Below are 13,803 nucleotides of genomic sequence, written 5' to 3' on the forward strand. Positions count from 1 at the left end.
CCACACCCTCTGCTTGTGTTCCCTCTCTCGCTGTGTGACTCTCTGTCAAATAAATAAATCTTTAAAAAAAATACATTTCTAATTATGTCCTGACAGGAGATTTCTTTTAATATGTTCTTAACTTTTAGACATTTTCCGAATTTTTCACAGTATATATTGTTTTTATTTTTGGAAGATATAGCAAAAAGTATTTCTGTATTATTTTGTAACAACAGATAGAAATAAAAAATTTAATCCCAAATAACCTAACAGAATACCCACAATTCAATCATAAGCAATGTCATTGGAGGTTGTTTTTCATTTAAAATGCAAAAGATGTACTGAGTGCCCATATCTTTCTAAATATGATTTTTTTTTCAAGTAAGCTCTATGCCCAGCATGGGGCTTGAACGCGCAATCCCAAGATCAAGAGTTGTGTTTTGTATTGACTGAGCCAGTCAAGTGCCCCCAGTTTCATCTTTAAAAAGAATCAGGGTTCCTTGGAGAAATGACCGAGGAAAGCACAAGATGAACCAGGAACATGGGAACATTTTGATATAACAGAAAGTATGGAAATGAAAAACAAACAAAAAAGAGAGATGGGAACATGTTGAAAGAACATAGAACTAGTTTCAAGGGCAGCCCAGTGGCTAAGTCTGGGACAATTTTTGAGCTAAAGATAAACCAGGACAGTAAAGGATTATAACTCACTGAATAAAATAGGAATCCGCCAATTCATGCTGATATGATATGATGTGATAGATAACCGAATAATTGGGGCTGAGCCAGGGAGGGTCCTTCCTTACAGTGAAAAGGTTGATAAATGCGGAGGGAGGGGCACTGTTGAAAGATCCTGTTTTGCAAGCATCATAGTTAAGAATGGTTTGGGCAAGAAATAGCAATGATTGGGCGCCTGGGTGGCTCAGTCGGTTAAAGCCTCTGCCTTCGGCTCAGGTCATGATCTCAGGGTCCTGGGATCGAGCCCCATATCGGGCTCTCCATTCAGTGGGGAATCTGCTTCCTCCTCTCTCTCTGTCTGCCTCTCTGCCTACTTGTGATCTCTCTCTCTCTGTCAAATAAATAAATAAAATCTTTAAAAAAAAAAAAGAAAAGAAATAGCAATGATTGCTAAATCTAGGGGGGAAATGTTTGATGGAGAAGAGGATACTTACTTAGTTCTAAACTATGTCTCCATAAACTGCTCATTAGCTGCAAGGGAAAAACAGTAACTATACAGTGGAGAAACTGGACCACTTTAACCAACAGACCTCTGGAACCAGTAATACATTATATGTTGATTAATTGAATTTGAATTAAAAAATGGAAAAAAAATAAAAAATTAAAAAACAAAAACAAAAATAAAAAAACCTAACAAACAGGGTGCAGACTGAGATGGTGTGTTTCCAGATCTGATACTCAGAGAAGAACAAATCACCTTTGTGCCCTTCTGGCAGGAGACAGAATCAAGGCCTGAATCAAGTCATCAGGGGCCACCAGGCAAGTCCATCTGAAGAACATTCCACAAAACAACTGGCTCATGTTCTTTAAATGCACTGATGTCATGAAAGGCAAAAAATGCTACAGGACTGTTCCAGATTAAAGAACATTAAAGAAACAAGACGATTTAACACATATGTGATCTTTTGGTTAAAGCTGGTACCAGAGGGGGACAATGCTATAAGGAATTTATTGGTATAACTGACAAAATTGGAATATGGATTGCCGAATGGAAAAAAGTATGCATCAAGGTTACATTTCTTGATTTGAAACTGTGTTGTGGTTCTGTAGGAAAATATACTTGTTCTTAGGAACAATACTATGGGTATTAAGAGTATAACAAAGGCCTGAGCTACGTAAACTCAGATGGTTCTGAGAAAATACATCATTACCAAGGAAAATAAATGTGATGAAATAAAAAACAAATGATTATTCTGGATACAGGCAGTATGGAAGTTCTTTGTAATTTTGGCAACTTTAAAAAAAAAAAGATTTTATTTATTTATTTGTCAGAGAGAGAGAGAGACAGAGCACAACCAGGGGGATTGGCAGGCTCCCTGCTGAGCAAGGAGCAGGATGTAGGACTTAATCCCAGGATCCTGGGATCATGACCTGAGCCAAAGGCAGATGCTTAACCCATTGAGCCACCCAGGTAATCCTACAACTTTTCTTTACATTTGAATTTTTTTTTAAAGTTTAATAATAATAATGCACATAGTCGTCGTTGTGGGCTTGGTTTGAATTATTTTATCCCAAACACACACACACACACACACACACACACACTCACACACTTAACTGAGATACATGGAAGTAGTTTATCTGGGGTAGGAGAGTAACAAGAGGGCTAATTTGGGAGGGTATGGGCATGTCCCTCTAGAAACTGCCCAGGAGAAGATGGGTGCATGAGGGATATGGGATTCACGGGGTCGAAATGAGACTTGGAGGTACATGTGCGGCTCTGGAAATAACGTGTCCTTTGCTAGTGCATTATTTAAAGCATCCAGTGGGAGATTTGTTGCATTTGCGGTAGCTGTAGGGGCTGAATATTACCTGAAAGAAAGATGAGGATCATCACTGAAGATAAAATCTAGAAGTATCTTAGAGGCTTCCTAACTCTTTTATCAAAATAAGAGTTCTTCTGGGACACCTGGGTGGCTCAGTTGGTTAGGCATCTGCCTTGTCTTGGGTTGTGATCCTAGGATCATGGGATCGAGTCCCACCAGGCTCCCTGCCTCACGGGGGCGCGGGAGGGCTGCTTCTTCATCTCTTCCCTGCTTGTGCTCTCTCTCACCAACTCCATCTGTCTCTCTCTCTCAAATAAATAAAATTTTTAAAAAATAATAAGGTTTCTTCACAGTAAAATAACAACAACAAACCCACAAAGTGCAAGATGGTGTAACCTCCTTGTTTATATCACATCACATCATTGTTAGTCTACTTTCCTTTCCTCCTGTGGAAACAGGAAACACTATGGCCAGTCCCCACACAGATACTTGGGCTCTTTTGTTTCAGCCACTAAATCCCATCAGCCAGCACACCGGTTATCATAGTCAATCTCTTCTTAATCTTAATTCCAAACCGAACTCCTGTCTGGAGATTCGAGTTTTAGTTTGTATTTCAATAGCTCATATAGGCTTATTTTTCTATCGTGAACAAACTAAAAAAACTTCTATATTTTTTAAACTAGACAATCTGAACACTGCCTGTCAATAAACAAGCCAACAGACCACCATTGAAGAGCAAACTTGCTCGAATAAACAAGGCGGGGATGCCTGTGGGAACAGGACTAGGACTGTCATAGCTCGCTGGAGTTATGGTTACAGATGGAAACACATTTTAGAATGGTAGGTGATCTTTGTTCTTTTGTTTTGTTTCTCTTTTTGTTTTTCTTCCCTGTAGAAAGCTTTATTGCTTCCAGTGGGCCCACAGCGTGGGAGAGGGCTCCATGGGGTTAAAAAGCTACCTAGTGATGGGGCGCCTGAGTGGCTCTCAGTCAGTTAAGCATCTGTCTTTGGCTCAGGTGATGATCCCAGGGTCCTGGAATCGAGTTCCGCATCGGGCTCCCCTCTCAGCGGGGAGCCAGATTTTCCCTCTCCCTCTGCCTCTGCCGCACCCTCTGTATTTACTCTCTCTCTCAAATTAATAAATAAAATCTTTTTTTGAAAAAGCAGGGCCTGCTTCAGTTTCTCCTCTGGACCCATGGTGGCTTCTGTGGTGTCCTGGGTTTTCCCCCACTCATCTTGGGACAGCTTCTGTAAGTCATGGAAGATGATGTAGCTGCTGCATTGGTTTTGCCTCTTTGCAACATACTCAGCACACACATGCTTCTCAGCCAAACTGTGAGGGAAGCAGTGTACTTCCTCCAGGGCCACAGCCTCACGGTGGAAATGGAAGCCCAAAGGGAGGTAAGTGTAGGAGGCTCCCAGATGCATTGACTGGGGAGGGGGTGGTTGACGGTGGACCATACCTTGGTTGAATCATTCTGGTAAATCTGGAAGCTCATGGTTGACCAGTAGTAAGGAGCTAAACTCAACCTACAGGGTTGGCCCAAGATGGCCAAGAAGATAGTTCTGAAAGTTGCATCTGGAAAAGAGGTTGGAGGGGGCCAGAGGCTGGAAGAAAGGGGTATCCCTGGGTCTGTTCTAACCAAACACTGCTGAAGCAAGAGACGGGTCCACAGGCCCACTGGTAGGTCACCTTTGACGTGGGTATAAGAAGTGCTGTGGCCTTACCAACAGGACAGGTGGAATACAACCTTACGTGAACTCAACCACGTAAGGCCATCCAAAAAGGATGTACTATATTTATTATTTATTGCCATAATGTTAAAACTTTTATGTTATGGGAACTTTCAAATACACACCAAAGTAGAGGGAATACAGCAATGAACAGATGTATTATATTTAGCTTTGCCTTTGAAACCTCCCACTGGTCTGGCCTTTGTAAAAGGCAAACCGAAGCCCTTCATTCTCCTTCCCAACCCCAGTGCTTCTTGGGACAAATAAGTAAAAGTAAAACAGACCACAGGGTTGACTATAGCTATGATGGACTTGGCTAAATGATGGTTGGAAGAGACATTGAGGTTTCAAGGTCGTGAGGCTCTGGTTAGTACAGTTAGTATGTGAGGCAAATGTATCTGCCCAAGAAGAGCCTAATGGAATAAAGAAGTTAATGATGCTTCGAAGCTTATACGTCATTCACCCTCAGGTGGGCATCTACAGTGGGAGGAGATGATTAATTTTAGTTGAAATGTTCTAGGTTTATTTTATAAGGCTTCCTTTCTTTTACTTTAAAAGCATGTATTTATAATCAAGTATTAACTTTGCCCCCCAAACTAAAAATAGTAGAGGTAACAAGAAAGGTAAACATTTTTCAAAGCCATCTTTATTAAGAAACTTTTTAGGAGGGATGCCTTGGTGAGTCAGTCAGTCTAGCATCTCCCTCTGGCTCAGGTCAGGATCTCCAGGTCCTGCAATTGAGTCCCGAATCAGGCTCCCTGCTCAGTGGGGAGTCTGCTTCTCTCTTTCCCTCTGCCCTTCCCCACAAATCGTGAACATGTGCTCTCTCTCTCTCTCTCTCTTTAATAAATAAATAGATAAAATCTAAAAAAAAAAAAAAAAAAGAAACTTTTTGGGAGAACAAAACTGCTTTCTAGGTATTCATGTTGAAATTTAGGTCTTAGTTAACCTCAGCTTCTGTAGCTTAATTTTCCTGCCCCGGAGTCTTCTGTTCCTCAGTGAGTGGACGCCTTGGGAGACGTCACTGAAGAAACAGTTCTGAAAGGCACAGAAAAAAAGGGACATCAGAGAGTATGTGAGTTGTGTCGGGGGACATAGGGACATGAGCTTAAGACACGGAATCTGTCTTACTGCAGTCGCACACAGATGTTTGTACAAGGGGGTTTTATTGTATGTTGGTGTAGTGAGCTTTTAGGAATAACTTAAATACCCATCATCACAGAACTGATCAAGTGAATTGTTTGCTGGTACCATGAAATACTCTGCAACTATTAAAAGGCATGACATAGGGGTGCCTGGGTGGCTTGGTGGGTTAAAGCCTCTGCCTTCAGCTCAGGTCATGATCTCAGGGTCCTGAGATCAAGCCCCACATCAGGCTCTCTGCTCAGCAGGAGCCTGCTTCCTCCTCTCTCTCTGCCTGCCTCTCTGCCTACTGGTGATCTCTCTCTCTGTCAAATAAACAAATAAAATCTAAAAAAAAAAATAAAAGGGATGCCATAGAGGTAAATGCACTGATGTGGGGAGATTCCCAAGGCATATTATTAAGAGGCAAAAGCAACTTACCTAGCAATGCATATAGCATGACCGTTTTATATTAAAAATCTGTATAATGGATGTACATGTGTTATATGTAAATGCAAAGAATGGGAGCAGGAAGGGTGACCACCAAACCACAGTCCTGGCCAATTTATTTATTTATTTATTTATTTTTAAAGATTTTATTTATTTATTTGACAGAGATCACAAGTAGGCAGAGAGGCAGGCAGAGAGAGAGGAGGAAGCAGGCTCCCTGCTGAGCAGAGAGCCCGATGCGGGACTTGATCCCAGGACCCTGAGATCATGACCTGAGCCGAAGGCAGAGGCTTAACCCACTGAGCCACCCAGGTGCCCCCAGTCCTGGCTAATTTAAAGGAAGGATGGAAAAATGGGAATGAGGATGCAATTTTTATATTTTATATAAAAATTTTATATATTATATATTTTATATTTTTGCTTACTAGAATAGATTCCTGCTTGAATCTTTTTAGTAACAATGTGTTCATGTTACTTGTATAATTTTAAAAAGATTTATTAATTTATTTGAGAAAGAGAGTGGGGCGGTGAGGGGAAGAGGGAGGAGAGAGACAATCCTTAAGGAGACTCCCCACTAAGCACGGACTATGACAAGAGATTCAATCTCACAACCTTGAGCACATGACCAGAGCCGAAATTGAGAGTCACGTTCAACCAACTGAGCCTTCCAGGTGTCCTTCACTTGTGCAATTTTCAAAACACCATTTGAGGGATTCAGTCTTTCCCAAAAACAAGAAGTACTAAATACATAATGTATGTTGAACCCCTTATGTGTATAACTCTTTGACATCAGACCTCATCCTACCATCCCCCTTCAAGAGCTAAACACAAGAGAGATGATTTCTGTGACAATTCCTCAAGTTCATGATCAGATCACTTAACTGGCTTGACTTTTTTTTTTTTATCCTACCGTCATAATTAGAGGATTCTCTCCCTGTCTCTCAGGGCACATCTTCTTTCTTTCTTCTTGACTGCTGCCTTAACTTGATTTTTCTTAGTCAGGCTCCCCTGACTTTTGTGTCCAACATGGCTTACCTCCTCCTATTTAAAGTCTCCAGCCTATAAAATGAGTGTAGGTTCAGCTTTCACTAAATTACTTACTTGGATGAAGGAAGCTGACGAAATGTTCAGTGTTCAGAGTTCTACCGGCAGTTAACAATTCCTCTTGATTACTGGCTTGGTGGTTTTACCTCAAGAAGAGGGAAGTCCTCTGAGTCTAAAGATAGAATAGACTCTGCTCTACAGAAGATTGAGCCAATGAAACTCTACTTAATCTGTGTTTCAGTTCTCATGAATTGATGGCTGGTCTCTGCTCCCCCAGTCATCAGCTGGAACAACTCAGTTGGAATGATGAAGGATTTACTTTCAAGATGGCTCACTCAACTGGCTGGCATATCGGAGCTTACTTAACTGGGACCTCAGCCAGGGTTGTGGACCAGAGGCCTTGGTTCCTTTCTATGTGGGTCTCTGCCCAGGATACTTGGGTTTCCTCACAGTATGGCAGCTGGATTCCAAGAGCAGTCATCCCAAGAGAACAAAGCAGATGTGCACGATATTTTAATGACCTATCCTCAGAAGTTACGTCATGTAAATTCTACCATGCTCTATTGGTTGAGAGTCTCAAGCCTACTCCTGTTCAAGAGAAGTGGGTATAGACTCTATCTCTTGATTAGGGGTGGTTGTAGACCATCTATTGGCCACACCTTGGTTTAGAGAGATAGCAGAGTTGATAGGGGATCTGAAGTAGAATACAAAAGCAGTGAGGCAAATGTGAAGACTGAGAAACTGATCTTCCCAGATCTCCCTCAATCAGATCTTCTGTTGTTTGGTTGATTATGAATTTTCCAAAGCCCACAACAACAGTTGACTCCAAATGCAAGTGAAGAAAGAATAGCAATTTTTAAAAAACCTAACCAGGGGCGCCTGGGTGGCTCAGTGGGTTAAAGCCTCTGCCTTTGGCTCAGGTCATGGTCTCAGGGCCCTGGGATCAAGCCTCACATCATGCTCTCTGCTCAGCAGGGAGCCTGCCTCCCCATCTCTCTCTGCCTGCCTCTCTGCCTACTTGTGATCTCTGTCTGTCAAATAAATAAATAAAATCTTTAAAAAAAAATAAAAAACCTAACCAATCATGCAACTCTTCAAAAAAGATATTCAACCCAATTTCAATATCAAATTTAGGGTTATGTATTACTTATTTATATTTGACTTGTCTAAACTTATCTTTCATAAAAAAGGAAACAGAGAGTTATATCCCATTACCTTATTTATTAAGTGCAAGGCAAAAGTTTACTGGGATTTTGAATTAAAGTAGATACAGTCATTATTAAGATTATGGTGAACATTTATAGAAATAAACTAAGTGAAGTATAGTGGCAGGTAGTGAGGGCGATATTTGGACTGGCACTGGGGCAAAGTAAGCAGAGGTGGTGTAAGTGAACAAATGGACTAAATCTGTGCATGGAGAAGGAAAAAGAAGAATCACCACCCCCACAGAACAGGCAAATAAGCTAATCTAGAGAGACAAAGCATAGACAAGTGATCTCTTAGAGGGGAATGACTGCTGGTGGCCGGTGTTTTGCAGGGGAAGAGGGGATGAAATGTTTTAGAATTGATTGCAGTGGTGGTTGAGCTTTATGGTATATGAATTATATTTCTATAGAGCTAACATTTTGAAAAAGTTAACCTAAGATGGAATATAAATAAAAAGACATATATTGTATATTTGGAAAAAAACAAACAAACAAACCCAAATGCACCAGCTGTGTGTTCACCACTGTGTCCCTATTCTTTCTCCCAAATCATGCAACACCTTTTGCTATCCTCTTCTGTATCCTTCCAGGGCTTTAAAAATGCATATGTAAGCAAATATGAACATATATTCTTTTGTTCTTTCCTGCACATCAGAGAGCAATTGTATAAACTGATGTGCTCTTTTTTTTTTTTTTCCTTGTGCAAAATATATCAGAGATCTTTCCATGTTAGCAGAGAACATCCTCATTCGTGTTCACAGTACACGGTCTTCCATTGTGTAGATGGGTATTTTGTTTATTTAGCCCGTATTCCACTGATGAACCTTTGGGTTATTTCCATGTTTTTATTTTATTTTATTTTATTTTATTTATTTATGAGAGAGAGAGAGAGAGAGCAAGCAAGAGAACGAGCATTATTGCAGGGGAGGAGCAGAGGAGGAGGGAGACAGAGGAGGAAAAAAATCTCAAGCAGACTCCCTGCTGGGTGCGGAGCCCCATGCAGGGCTTGATCCCAGGACCCCAAGATCATGGCCTGAGCCAAAACCAAGAGCCAGATGCCCAACTGACTGAGCCACCCAGGTGCCCCCTTTAGGGTTATTGGGTTGTTATAATGAGCAACCACATATATGTGTCATTTCATATATTAGCAGACAAATCTGGGAGATGAAGTGAGATCACTGGATGAGAAAGTAAGTACATTCATAATTTTGATAGGTATCAGCATATTGATCCTGTTTTGATAGATGTCAGTGTATTGACCCCTACCAGCAATGTATAATCCTTCTAGTTTCCCCATACAGTTGCCTACATATTGCGTTGCCAAACTTTCTATCCAGTTGGTGAAATGGTATTATCGACATAGTTCTAATATGCTTTTATTATTAATGAGGTCAAGCTTTTTTTAAAAAAAGATTTAATTTTTTTAAAGGTTTTATGTATTTATTTGACAGACAGATCACAAGTAGGCAGAGAGGCAGGCAGAGAGAGAGGAAGGAAAGTAGGCTCCCTGCTGAGCAGAGAACCTGATGTGGGGCTCGATGTGGGGCTCGATCCCAGGACCCTGGGATCATGACCCGAGCCTAAGGCAGAGGCTTTAACCCACTGAGCCACCCAGATGCCCCAAAGAGAGAGACATCGAATGAGGGAACACAAGCAGGGGGAGTGGGAGAGGGAGAAGCAGGCTTCCAGCTGAGCAGGACCTTAAGGTGGGGCTCAATCCCAGGACCCTGGGATCAGGACCTGAACCAAAGGCAGACACTTGACTGAGCTACCCAGGTGCCCCAGAGCCAAACTTTTTATTCATATTTAAGAGCCAACTGTATTTATTTTTCTGTGAACTGTCAATGTTCTGTGACCATTTTTTTCTTATTTGCCATGTATCTTGACTTTGTGTTATTTTTTTTCCATGCAGAAGTTTTTGATTTTTATGTAATCAAGTTTATCAGTGTTTTCTTTCATGGTTCTAGATTTTGGGTAATGGTGAGAAAGGCTTCTCTTCTCCAAGGTCACGGAAGAATCCACTCATGGTGTTCTCTGGTACTTTTATGACTCATTTACTAAGTGCTTTGAAATCTTTACCTAAATAAAGAGTTGAAAGGAAAAAGAAAGCAGTGAGCAATATTGAAGACTAATACTTACTAAGAATAAACCTAGCAGGGGCACCTGGGTGGCTCAGTCAGTTAAGCATCTGCCTTTGGCTCAGTCATGATCCCGGGGTCCTGCTCTCTGGGAGACTTTTTTCTCCCTCTGGCCCTCCACCTGCTTATGCTCTCTCTCTCAAATAAATAAATAAAATCTTTAAAAAAAAATTTTTTTTTAAGGCTAGCAATATTTAAGACTAACATGTGAAGAGATCCAGAGATGATAGCTTATTTTATATAAGCAAAGATTAACAATTTTAATAATAATAAACATTAAATGCCATTAAAACTTTAACCAGTTAGGAAATGCTCTTGTATACAAAGATGGATATTTTGGAACAGTTACCAGGTAAGTCTTAAAGAGTTCTCAGGTTTGGGCACCTGGGTGGCTCAGTTGGTTAAGCCACTGCCTTCGATTCAGGTCACGATCCAAGAGTCCTGGGATCCAGCTCCGTATCTGGCTTTCCCTGCTCTGCAAGGAGCCTGCTTCTCCCTCTCCCTCTACCTGCCACTCCCCCTGCTTGTACTTGCTCTCTCTCTCTCTCCCTGTCAAATAAATAAGTAAAATCTTAAAAAAAAAAAAAAAGAATTCTCTGGTTTGAACTTTGCACAATTCTAGAATGGAAAAGAGGTGGGGTTTATGTCCCCACCCCGTTGCATCTGGGCTAGCCTTGAGACCTTACTTTGACCAATAAAACATGGCAGAAGTAATAATATATGAATTCTTCTCTTATTCTTGGAATTCAGACACCACGCGAAGAGGACTGGGCCAGCCCGTGGGAGACATGTGGACTGGCCCACAGCCAGCCCCAGTTCTCACATATGTGAGTGGGGCTGCGCTGAATCATGCTGAATCACTGAATGAGTTCCAGGCCAGCTCCAATTTAACTACAGACGTGTAAATAACCGCATGGGAGATCAGCCAAACAGCCTCGCTAAGCCCAGTTCAAATAGCGGAAGCACAGAATAATGAGAAAATAGTTGCTATGTGTTCTTTTTTAATTTTTATTATTATTTTTTTATTTTAAGTAGGCTGCACACCCAATGTGGGGCTTGAACTCATGATCCTGAGGTCAGAAGTTGCATGCTCTTCTGACTGAGCCAGCCAGGCACCCCCACATGGTTGCGGTTTCAAGCCACTGTTTTGAGGCTTTGGTTTGTTACACAGCAATAAATAACTCATACACACGTTTTTCTGGGGAGTTATGAATAAAGAAATAAGATAATACAAAATACTGAAGGACAGTTTCTTTCATTAATCTGTTCATTTCCATCCTGTCTATGATCTGCAGGAAGGATTTGATACTGCCGTGGTGGGCGGACCCGGTGATCCCTGCCTTCTGTATTTATATCTTCTATAATCTTCACTGGGGGCTAACACTAATGACTGTTTCTAGTAGAAACATCCCCGGTGATGGGATGTCACTCACATGATTATTTTATCGTCTATAAAAGTCCATTATTCTAGAAGATTCGCACTAGGGATTCTCCTGGTTGGCTTGAGGAGGTAAGCAGCCCTGTCAAAGAAGGTCACTGACAAGCAACAGCATGGGCCCTTTAGGAAATGTTTAGCCAACAGCCAACAAGAAACAGAAGCCCTTGAGGCACCTGGGTGACTTGGTCAGTTGAGGTCTAACTCTTTAACTCTCGGTTTCAGCTCAGGTCATGATCTCAGAGTTGTGGGATCGAGCCCTGAGTGCGGCTTGAGATTCTGTATCTCTTCCCCCAGCTCATGCATGTGTGTTCTCTCTCTCTCAAATAAATAAGTAAATAAAATCTTTTTAAAAAAGAAAGAAAGAGAGAGAGAAAGGAAGGAAGGAAGGAACAGAAACCTTCAGTTCTACAACTACAGGAAGTGAATTCTGCTGATAATCCGAGCCAGCTTGGAAGGCGATTTTCTTTTCTTTTTCTTTCTTTTTTTTTTAAAGATTTTATTTATTTATTTGACAGAGAGAAATCACAAGTAGTCGGAGAGGCAGGCAGAGAGAGAGAGAGAGAGGGAAGCAGGCTCCCTGCTGAGCAGAGAGCCCGATGCGGGACTCGATCCCAGGACCCTGAGATCATGACCTGAGCCGAAGGCAGCGGCTTAACCCACTGAGCCACCCAGGCGCCCTGGAAGGCGATTTTCTCCCAGCTGAGCCTCCAGATGAGAATGCAGCTCTGCGGGCACCTCGATATCCTCGTTGTGGGTCCCAGAGCTGAGGACCCAGGTAAGCTGGGCCTGACGCCTGGCCCATGGAAACTGTGGGATAATCAGTCCATAGCACAAAAAACTAATACAGATACTCAGATACTCAGAGAGTGTCAGCACGCAATCCTTTAATGGGAAAGCAACCTATGTTCCTAGAAATAAAACTCTGGTTTGTTAAGAGGAAGACATTTTACAGCTTTAGAGGGTCAATTCTTTCTTATCACACCCTGATTTCTTTAAAATCCTGGACAAGACAGGGCCGCCTGGTTGGCTCAGTTGGTTAAGCATCTGCCTTTGGCTTAAGTCATGATTCACCGCCAGTCCTGGGATCCAGCCCACTTGGAGATCTCTGCTCAGTGGGGAGTCTGCTTCTCTCCCTGCCTCTGCCCCCATGAGATCAAGCATGCATGCTCTCTCTCAAATAAATAAATAATCTTAAAAAAAAAAAAGAAATCCTGGGACACCTGGGTGTCTCAGTGGGTTAAGCCTCTGCCTTCATCTCAGGTCATGATCTCAGGGTCCTGGGATCGAGCCCTACATTGGGCTCTCTGCTCGGCAGGGAGACTGCTTCCTCCTCTCTCTCTGTCTGCCTCTCTGCCTACTTGTGATCATCTCTCTATCAAATAAATAAATAAAATCTTTAAAAAAAAAAAAAAGAAATCCTGGCAGCAAGACATTTATTTTCATGGTTGACTCAGGAACCGAGGATCATTTATTTAGAGAAGGGGAGGGGCAGGAACAAATTAAATTTGTATACTTGTGAAAGGGATAATTTTATGTGTAACAGTTAGGAAGCTTCCAATTTGCACTGAGTGAAGAAAAAGGGAAGGGTGTAGAGTGCAACAAAAGCACAGAGGGTTTTACCTAAACCTGAAGAAAATTCTAAGATGGTTTTGGCCAGTCTAACTGTAACTTCCAGTCACAGTTAGAGACCCTTACTTTTTTTTTTTTTTTTTTTTTAAGATTATTTATTTATTTATTTATTTGTCAGAGAGAGAGCGAGCGAGAGCGAGCACAGGCAGACAGAGTGGAAGGCAGAGTCAGAGGGAGAAGCAGGCTCCCTGCGGAGCAAGGAGCCCGATGTGGGACTCGATCCCGGGACGCCGGGATCATGACCTGAGCCGAAGGCAGCTGCTTAACCAACTGAGCCACCCAGGTGTCCCGAGACCCTTACTTTTAAGTCAGGAGATACCCTATCTCCAGGCGAACTGCTTCCCATATCCCGCCTCATATAGACTAACTTAAGGATTTAATTTAAACGCTTAGAAAATTTCCTGATGACCATGGTGGGAAGACATCATACTTTATTTGGTAAAACCTGAAATCTTGCCTTTCTAGATTTCTAGGAAAAACGAGTAGGCTGTTGGAAAAGTGTCAGAAATGTGTATTGTTTGATATCTTGAGAGCTCCTTAAACTTTGTACATTCTAGAAT

General features: G+C 41.8%; 1 long non-coding RNA gene across 1 annotated transcript; it reads left to right on the forward strand.

Annotated features, from left to right (window-relative positions):
* The first annotated feature begins 2,826 nt into the window (after positions 1-2,826).
* LOC116587021 lies at positions 2,827-11,147 on the forward strand. Its single transcript, XR_004284262.1, has 4 exons — positions 2,827-3,323; positions 3,651-3,884; positions 7,075-7,248; positions 10,927-11,147. It is a non-coding gene; the product is annotated as an uncharacterized LOC116587021 (long non-coding RNA).
* The last annotated feature ends 2,656 nt before the right edge of the window (positions 11,148-13,803 follow it).

The sequence above is a fragment of the Mustela erminea genome, chromosome 3 (genome assembly GCF_009829155.1).
Source record: "Mustela erminea isolate mMusErm1 chromosome 3, mMusErm1.Pri, whole genome shotgun sequence".
NCBI classification, from domain to species: domain Eukaryota; kingdom Metazoa; phylum Chordata; class Mammalia; order Carnivora; family Mustelidae; genus Mustela; species Mustela erminea.